The 10,281-nt window shown below is 38.8% G+C and overlaps 1 long non-coding RNA gene across 4 annotated transcripts in view; it reads right to left on the reverse strand.

The window, feature by feature from the left end:
* Positions 1-10,281, reverse strand: part of LOC119006083 — a 48,523-nt gene that overhangs the window by 27,320 nt on the left and 10,922 nt on the right. The window lies entirely within an intron of this gene.

Here is a 10,281-nt window from a genome sequence, read left to right on the forward strand (position 1 = left end):
AAAACAGATGCGCATACTGACAATTGTCATGTGGCTTTGCCGAATAGGGGCGAATGGAGAGGAGAGGGACAGCTGTGTCTGAACTGCCCAGACCTGTGCAGCTTTCTTGCAGAGGGTCAGTTGTAGAGCCCAACAGTCTGGGGGATTTTATATCAGATTCTGCTCCGATCTGGAGCTGTTTACTGACAGCAGAAAAACTCAGAGATGACTTTTTATTAACTTTTCGGATTAAAAAGGTGGATTTGTCTTCGCTCCTGCTTATCAACCTGACTGCAGCAGTGATCCATGGATGTGACCTCTAATGTCAGGTGATTACTGTGTTGACTGCTGACTGGAGATGGAGGGGAAATTTATTTTATTTTATGAAAGTTCGGAGAGGAAAAGGAAGAGAGACAACAGGAGTCTAAAGTGATTGTTTATCATGAGGTGCATCCTTCAGCGAAGCCAAGGTGCGGATTTGCAACATAAACCTTAAGTGTTTATTTAATCATTTTTCTACACATAATGTGTTTTACACATAATGTGTTTGTGTTTATTTTTCAAGTATCACACATAAAAGTCATGCATTTCAAAAGGGTTGTTCTAACTCCTGTAATAAATAACACAACCAGTTTTGTGGACATTTATGTATATTGACTGAGCATGGTTGAAAATCTTTACATTAAATGTGACCCTTCAAACTGAACTTATGTACTACAACTAGATAGATATTTTACATGTAATTGGAAGTCAACGTTTTAGGCTAACTATAATTTTGATTGTACCTGATTTTCATCTAAAAAATGTTTACATTCTATTCAATGAGTAGAATATTAGCAGGAGATGGGATGAAGAAAAAAAGAAAACTGTGATTTATGAAGTTCAACTTCACACCCAAGACAATTTAACATCCAACCTGGTGCTTAACAAGATCACCCAGAAAACCTCAGGGAGAAATATTAAAGGCACAAACTTCATTCTGGGGCTTTTACAGTCCTGATACTGATGTGGAGGCATATAAGGTTTTGACCCCTTTTTATGATGATAAATTTCAATCATTACATATATATTACTTCAGCTATTCATGCACTTTTGAGTCACACTCTCACATTACATTAAGCGCAGCAGAGAGGAGCCATCTCTTGGAGTTACACTGACCTTACTGCTGCAGCCCTGTTGTTGGAGACGCCTGTAGGAACGGCCCGTAGACGGCCATTTTTCTCTCACTGCTGCCATAGCAACCAGCTCAAAAAAAGCAGCCTGACCTGATGTTAATATGATTTGACAGGCAAGAATGTGCATGTGTATATGTGTGGGCGGGTGTTTCATTGAGAGCATATACTTTTCTGGTGTGTGCATGTTCTCAGCTACACTCTGTGTTTCCTTGTGCATGCGTGTCCGTGTTTGTACGTAAAGCTCATTAACTCCCCAATGTGCTGTTGCTATGCTTCTTAGCAGAGACTTAAACAAAAATGAGAGTGGAGACAGCCCTGAGTCCCCGCACTCTCTGACAAGGTTATATGGTTTGTGCGTGTGTAAAACTTAAATTAATCTCTGCTCTCAAGGAAAAACTTACAACTGCAATTTAAAACATTTTCATGTTTTTTTAATTGAGCAAATTTTATCCAGTCCCAAAGCCTGACATGACCCGAATCCATCTGTGAGGGGTTGATACGGCTGTTGATCAATAATGACCCCCAACCCACTAATGCGCTCTCATATGTTTACTTCTGATTAATGGAGGACCCAACACAAGGGAGTGGCCTGTTTTACAAAACATTCTGGAGCCTGTATCACAAAAAGTAGGTCAAATTAGTCAGGCTGTCTTTGAACTATAACATTATGACATTTATGAATCCAGATAATCAATTTAGAAACCATCTCTTTGCTGATAATGGATTGCATTCACTGCCTTGACTGCAGAGATTCAGGCAAATTTGAAGCGGTATAAAGATCTAGTTCTGTGTTTACTTTCTGTCAAGCAAAATGATTCCTGTAAAACAAACGGTTTTGTTATATATTTTTTTTTAAATGTATCTATATTTTTCATCTTTAATAGATAGGAAAGTATGTAGGCAGAAAGCAAACAAAGGAAGAGACAGGGCTCTGATATGCAACACAGCTCCTTTCCTGGAGTTGTAGGTCATGTGTTATGCTCCTTATCCATTAAGCTATGAGTTCACCCTTTGGCAAGTACGAAGTTAGCATTTCCCATAGTCATAGTCCCAGAGTCAGCCATAACAGCCACTATTATTGAATTACCGACAGATTTTAAAAATCCATAATTTCTCTTCAGGTTGTTCTATTAAACCAATAGTCTTTAATCAGTTCATCAGTTTGTTCTTGCAAGAAGAGTGGGTTGTGTAAAGATAAGCCACCTGCATGCTACAAACAGAAGCTAAAGATTTAACTGTTGACAGAACATCAGTAGACTTCTTTAAATATATACACTATTTCGCTTTCACCTTTAGTTACATATATACATACATGTATACATGCAGGGATTTCGCTACCCACTACCACTCTTTGCTTTAACACTGTCTCAGTGCTGAAGAAAGACGCAAACTGAACTGCATCTCCCAGTCAGCACTGTGGGAGTTACAGGTAGTTATGAAGTTAGATTTCAGTTGCAAAAGCAGTCCGGCAGTCTCTTGTCAGAGCTAACATGGGAACTGTTGGAAAGTGTCATGAGATAACCTCTGTTGTGAAAGTCATAAAATTGACTTGACTTGACTTTTAGCTCATCCCTCTTCTCCTCAAACTGTTTTTCCACATGTTTAGTCACAGTAGCTCTCGATGGCATTAACATACTTGGGCTTGAACTAGCTCTTTGAATCAAAGCACATCACAGTTTCTCCCCTGAGCTAGCAGCAACGTGATCTCTGGCTGTGAGCCATACCTAGACATGGCAGCTGTTGTTAATGTGGAACAGCACAATGCCAGTAGTACTACTAAAAAATAGCATCACATATCTGAACTTAGATTTGTTACATAAATGCTCAAAACTGTATTATTTGTTGGAGAGAGAGATGACAGCCACTGTCATAGAACCAAGACCTCTTTAGGTCAAACATGACCGACAAACACCCAACCAGCTCTGCATGAATGCGTGCTTCGTTCTGTCCCCGTCCTAACCTCTCTTGATCGCTGATCAAGCTGCAATTTGATAAATTAAAAGGTGATCAGCGAGATTAAAGTAACTGCAGACTGTCACATCCCATTTGCCATGGGACACAAAAATAGCCTCACAGACAGAATGAAGAGCCTTTTACTGAACCCTATTAGCAACAGCAGTCAACTGCCAACAACTGTATTTTAAGATCAGAACCTCCAGCTGCTTGATCTTGAAGATATATCTTTTTTTATATTCAGTACATCATCACTGTGCTCCATTTATTTTGTTGGCATTGTAGATACTTTTAAAATTACTTTTCAAAATCTGACCTGGGTCAAACCATCTGCAGGGGTTTTACATCTCCAGTGGTATAACCAAGATCAAATGAGATTCATGTGGTGTTAGGTTTTAAATGGTGACCTTCAAGAAACAAAAAAGGCATCAAGAAGTTCAAAGACGTTTTCTGTTGATAGCGAAAACATAAAGTGGGAGAAAATGTATCCATGAAGGAGCCATAGATGTAATTATCATACACTAGATACATTACATTAGAGCCAGGTCATCTGCCTCACAGTGATGCCAATGTTTGGCCAACTATATGGCATCTTAATGTCTGATATTCCTATGGGTATAATTTCAGCAAGCAATTCATTTTCCTGTTTTATAGTCTGCTAGTTTTCTAAAAACTCAAACTTTGGGTGCTCATTTCTCCACAACCAAAATGTGCAGTTTCTGAGTGTAGGTAAAGATTTTCAAGTGTTTTACTTCTAGTGGAAGTGGAAGTACAGCTTTCGATAAGGGATTAATCCTTTGTATACCAGATGATTTCCGAGGTAATTGGCTTTGACCTGTGTGGAAACCCAATTAGATCCACCAGTTTGCACACCAGTCGGAGTGTAAGAAGACAGGGAAGTGATCTACACAACTGACAGCTTCCAAGTGAAACGAAAAACAGCTAAAGGCAGATAGTCGTATCAAATGTTGGCTTGTGCATCCTCCACTTATTTCTAACTGCTGATCCAGTATATTAAATAACTCTGTATCTACTAATCAATTTCTTATACCACATTACAGCACTATTACTTTACCCACAGATCCTGACTACAGCAGTATCTTTCAGATGTGAAAGTATACTTGCATACTTCATCCATCTTCCGCTGCCCTTATCTATTATCTAACCCTCTTTGTAAATCCCTCTGATAATTTCTTTGCTGCATTCCAACCACAGTGTTTTCTTTTTTAAAATAGAGCATCAGATTGGATTCCAGCAGGAGTTAATCAGAAATGCTGCATGGTGCTCAAAGATGACATGCTTTATATGCAGGGTGGAAAACAAACATCAGCCTTTTGACAAAATGGCAAATTCCTCAGAAACTGGAGTGTGTATCTACCAGCGTTTTTGGCAAGCTTGCTGCTTGCCAAAAACGCTGGTCACCATTATGTGACACAAATTTTTTATCACTTAACTGTGAAAATTGGATAGTCAGCTTTAAAATACATCAGTGGTTAACACTGACAAAGACGTATCCCTCTCTTGCTTATGATATCGTAGTCACAACGTGGTGACACTGTGGTACCACAATGCCTACCAAAATAAAGTGACTTTGACAAATCTGCAGCTGAAACCAAACTCAGCAGGCTCTTTCTCTTAAGTGAATGAGCTGTATGCGTGTAATCTTTGCCAGAGTCGGACAGATGTTAACACTGAGCTGACCAGAGTTCAATCATAGTTCAGCTGCATGTGACAACAACTAAGGGGTCCTGTAAACTGGCCGAGCATGGTAGATCTGCTTGGAACAATTTCATAGATTCCCTGCTGGGGTCTATCCGGTCCCTAAAGTGTCACACAGCAGTGCCAGTGACGAGTGTTGGTTAAATGCCTGGAAGCATACAGTAGCTCTGCTGGATCCCATCCCTTTGATTATCTTCTGCTGCAGCTGCCAAACATTGTATTTTCATGTTTTTTCCTCCTGTTTCATGATAATGAAAATATTCAGGGAAAGAAGCAAAAACTGAAAGATTATGTTTTGAAAAGGGAAAGTTATTCAAGCTCAAGCTTGTTGTCTGAACTACTATGAATTGCTGATTTTTTGTGTTTATGAAAGGGAGTTCTTCCATCTGATGATACATAATTGCAAAACAACAAAAGCCAAAGCATCAACATTGCTATGATGCAGCAAACTGACTGTGACTGTTTAAAAGAACTGTCATAAAAAAAAAATGTAAAAAAAAAAAAAACATGCTCAAAATCCAAATTGTGTGCTTGTGTTTGATGTCATCATGACATTTAATGGAAAACAAAGCTGTGATATCACTCAGTAGCAAACATTATAGCCGTTTGTATCATAGTTTCTGCTAATTTCATTCACTCAGCAGCAAACATTGCTCATTTGCAATGTGGGAAATCAATTTGTTCTGCACATTTAGCAGAACCAAACATCATGTAGTCGCATGGCCAATTTTATTTATTTATTTTTTTTTATCCTTTTCTCAACGCTTGCTTCTCCTTCCTGCTGCGTAAAATGTCTGGTGAGTCCTGTGCAAAATAAATCCTTCTGCTGCTCCGTCAGACCACCATGATGAATCCCTGTTAAATTTTGTTCTATATGCTATTTTGCCATGCAGCAGCTTTTTTATGTCGTCATTTTGGGTGCGTATCATTCCTACTGAGAAGCCATTTCAGAATTCCTAGAGACTGTGATGAGTAATACCCCTTTAGAACAATTACTGGGATGATTCCACCAAGATTAAAATGTTTTTTATGAGATCAGGAAATTCATACTAGTTTCACCCCAGTTATTACTTACTAATTAAGAACTAGTCAATTGCAATTCACTTAAGCAGTTGTTAATACTGTGTTTAAGAGCTCAGTCATTTCAGTTTATTTTCACTGTCAGTGCTTAATTTATCAGCCTTCCAACAGCTTATGACTGGACCGATAGGTGCTCACCTCCCACTGAAGCTCAGTAATTTCCTATTAAATCAAACAGGCTTGGCATTAGATCCATTCATGTGCATGATCATGTCTAATAACTTGAGTCGCCTTATACTGCAGACTGCTGTAATATACCACCAGGCTTGTCAATTAAATATGAAGTGTATGCGCTTGCTATGCCATACTATAGCAAGAAAGCAGTGGCAGAAAGCTGTCATGACCAGAAATCCAGTGAGTTGACACTCTGAGGATTCATTTTTCTTTTTGTTTAAGGTTAAGAACAAGTTGACACCAGACATCAAATACTACAAACTCAGAATATCTTCCACTTCACCTCCGCAATATGGAGTTTTACACATTCCCTCTGAAGCTCTGCTACTGGTTTGAAGTGCTGACACCTGAAGTAGGCTGACGTGTCCTCACCACTCACTCCCTCTTATCGGGGACACACAGGCAGCCTCCCTCACACAGCAGACCGGACCAGCGCTGCCACGTTTAACCTGTCTCCTCAGAGGAGAGCTGAGGTGTTTTCATATGCCTCACGGTGATTCAAAATGAATTAGTCCTCTCTGTGTACTACACGGCTGTATTGGTACCGTGAGATGCAGTGACAGGAAAGGATTCTGAGATTAAGGAGGACAGACTACCCACAACCCATTTGCCTACTGGCAAGCATTACGTTTACAACAAGCAAGCTGACAGCACATTTTCATCTTTGATTAGATTGTTTGGGAGGTGGTGTTACAAAATGTACCCATCACGGTGACTCAGTTAACAGTCAAACAAACAGTGTGGCTTGTTAGGAGTCAGAATGTGATGCATAATAACCTGCAAGAATCAATCACAATCAAGCATGGGCGATCTGGCCAAAAAGTCACGTCACAATCAGTTTAATTGCAAATATGTTACGTGCCCGACAACAATCTAAATGCTTGATTCTGGTTTTCCCTGGCTCAACTATTCTTTCTGTGCATGTTCACTCAACATTAGGTGAAGTGAACATGAAGTGAACAACAGTGAAACGTGTCCTATGTATAATGTAACAGCATCACTGTAAGAACTAATCACCAAGAGTTATGCATAAGTTCAGCATGAATCCCAAAGCAAAGCATCAAAAGGGGCGCTCCAGTAGCTCAGTTGGAAAGACATTCAACCCCTGTACAGAGGGTGTGTCCTCGCCCCAATAATGAGGTGGTGTGAATTATGGAAACAGAAGTAAGAGGCCATTAAATACAGCGACCTGAAATGTAGATTATGGACACCATCAAGTTTGATCACAATCTAAAATTGCAGGATCACTCACCCCTAATCACAACTCACAAGATTTTATGGCTTGGCTCAGGAATAGCGGCACCTGAAAGCTTGGAGTCACCCATGCTTAGAAAGCAGATATAACAAAATTAAATGACAGAAAAACACAGTCACAGGCTCAATTTCAAGTAGCTCTTAACTTGAATGAACACCGGAGAAAGCACCATCTATCATGCTTGGCTTAAACATCAGGGAACAGAAATTACAATTAAAAACCTCGAAACTGGTGGGATGAAAGATTACCAGAAAACTTTTCCGGCGTGGTTCAGATGACGGAAAACAAATTGCAGTGATGGCCTCTTTTAGGTGTAACTGGAGCTCTGAACAATGGCTGGTTTCCTGCCAAAGTGCCCAGTGAGTTGACAAACCCACCACCACCTACTGGTACATGGCTGGTGGTAATTTCCAACCCAGTTAATGAGAGGAAGTACTCTGATCCCAAACTCTCACATCAGCAGCAGCAGATCTGCATAATAAAGACCTTTTTTTAGGACACATGGCCCAGTTCAACAACAAGTTGATGTTGTTTCATGCTGGACAATCATTGCTAAATAATTGTTAAACTTAATCCTAAAGAATCCACAGACTAGATGGGTTGTAAAAGATTTTAAACATGCTGTGAATGGCACATCATTAAAAAACAATTTCTCAAAATATGTAGCAAATCCGTATTTAGGGGGATATTCAGAACTACTGCTGATGTTTATTTCTGTCATTTAGCACTGGCATTATGACAAACTTGTTGACAGTGCCAAGTAGGTCATTGTTAAAGCCAACCTGTGTCAAATAGCATTTGCTATTTATTTTTAGCACATTTTTAATGTGACTCCCTGATGGTTTCTGCACACAGCACCATGCAATGACTCCGATGTGTCACTGAGTTAATCACAGGGAAGTGAAAAGAACTGGAAATCTGTATTGTCCAAAATCACAAAATCAAACGATCTGGTACTGGAAACAAACACTAATTGCAAACATGAACTTAACCCAGGTCAGTTCATATGACTGGTAGCACAGTGGGTAAAAAAGCATTACAGGTTTCATTTCTATTAGCTATTTTCCAAGTGAGCTCTTCCCTCAGCTTGCCAGGTTATGCATTATTCAAAGCAGTTCCGCTGAAATCAGAGAGATTAAAAAGATTAAAATAAATCTATTATCACTATAATTTGGTGTTTGCTCGCGGGCATTAATGACCATGTTGTTGAGGATTCACTGCCACAGTGCTGCTGAGTCATACATCCACACATGGCAGCACACTGCCATCATCTGGCTGATCCAAACACTGCTAGTAACCAGGCAGAGCCACTCAAGACAAGAGTTTAAGAAACACTGTATTGTGGATACAAAGTGAGTGGAGATGTTTCAAAATGTTATGTTGTTGTTGTTGTATGTTGTTATGGTTTTTAATTTTGCAGAACTCCTTTTTCAATGTATTATTGAAACAAGTGTGTATACTACCTTAAGTAAATTTTGACTTAAACAATCTTGAATAAGATGTTTAATGTTTCACACCTTTAAATACATAGACAAAATACACTGTTCCTGACATGGAGCAGCTACGTAACTATAAAATACATTAACAAAAATTCCACAAGTGTCTCCTGAAATAAGCCTTGCTGTTTCCTGTTTCTATCTATTCTAAGACGTCTAGCCATCTATTTCTCCATCTTCACAGATGTAGATTCCTCTGAGATACAGCTGTTTTTACAAGCTTAAAAGAATAATGTGGTAAATTCAGGCTGATTAAAAGTGACAATGGTGGTGGTTGTGACAAAAGCTGCTCTCAATGGGAACTTCTACACACATTTCTGTCAGCTGACAAGATTTTCCAGGAACTGCAGCCATCTTACATCAAGGATGCCGTCTGGTTCATCCCATGTACGTGTGATGCCTCTGAGTCTGAGGGCAAAGCTAATTTTGGTCTGTACTGTAGACAGCAGACTGAATATCTTGACCTATTGTCCATGTTTTGTCTTGTTTATCCTCATTACTTCAATATTAGATTTGTTTACTAATTGACTTGAGATCATCAAAAGTTCATTACAAAAGTAAATGTTCTCTGTAGTAAAGCTTCTCTTTTGTATTTTAAAAGATATTAAATATTGACTTTTTCCACTGGTGCTGAATTCAATATAATATTTATATCATTACAGTTTAATGTTTCCATAGAATTGAAGTTTGCCTGTATCCTACAGCACCATTTCTCAATCTTGGCAATGTGACAGCACAAGAGGTTGGTTATGATTTTTCAGATCAACAAACATAAAAACAGTAGTAACGGTTATAATGTGCTGTTATTCTATTTCTATTTCATTTTCTTGTTTTCTACTGATCATGATCTCAGTTTAGACTGACTGATCTCCCAAACAGGCACGTGACTGTCAAACATTCCTGTGCCCGGGTCTGTGTCAGTGACCTGTGAGACATTAATGTGCATTTCAAGTGACCTAATTGCATTATATGGCATTTTGTGTCTTTACCATGATTCTCCTAAGACATGTCTTCAGTCAATTATAGTCTGCATGTGGAACAAACTGTGTTTTACAGTGACTCTACCATCCCAAGCCTTTAATCTACCTTTATCTATACTATTTGAGGTTCTTGAGCTTTTTCAGTGTTTTAGTTTTAGCTCCCTAAATGCATTTCAGAGGCAATGTTGCAGATTAAGATTTTAAATACAAGAACTATGAGAAACTTCTAAAATGTGATGCATATTTAACCACCAAATAGTAAAGCCTCACGTTCAGCATAAGTAATGATACATAAGCAATAATTATCCAATATCACAACACTGATGTTTTTTAGGACAGAAATGTTCTGAGTTTCTGTTAATTGCTACATTTTGAGGGCAAATATTGTGCTATCTACTCACTACATTGATTGACACACTATAGTTACTAGTTATTTTTCAGATAACATGTTGCATCAGGAGGAAGCTGTA

This window comes from Acanthopagrus latus, chromosome 17 (assembly GCF_904848185.1).
Source record: "Acanthopagrus latus isolate v.2019 chromosome 17, fAcaLat1.1, whole genome shotgun sequence".
Taxonomy (NCBI): domain Eukaryota; kingdom Metazoa; phylum Chordata; class Actinopteri; order Spariformes; family Sparidae; genus Acanthopagrus; species Acanthopagrus latus.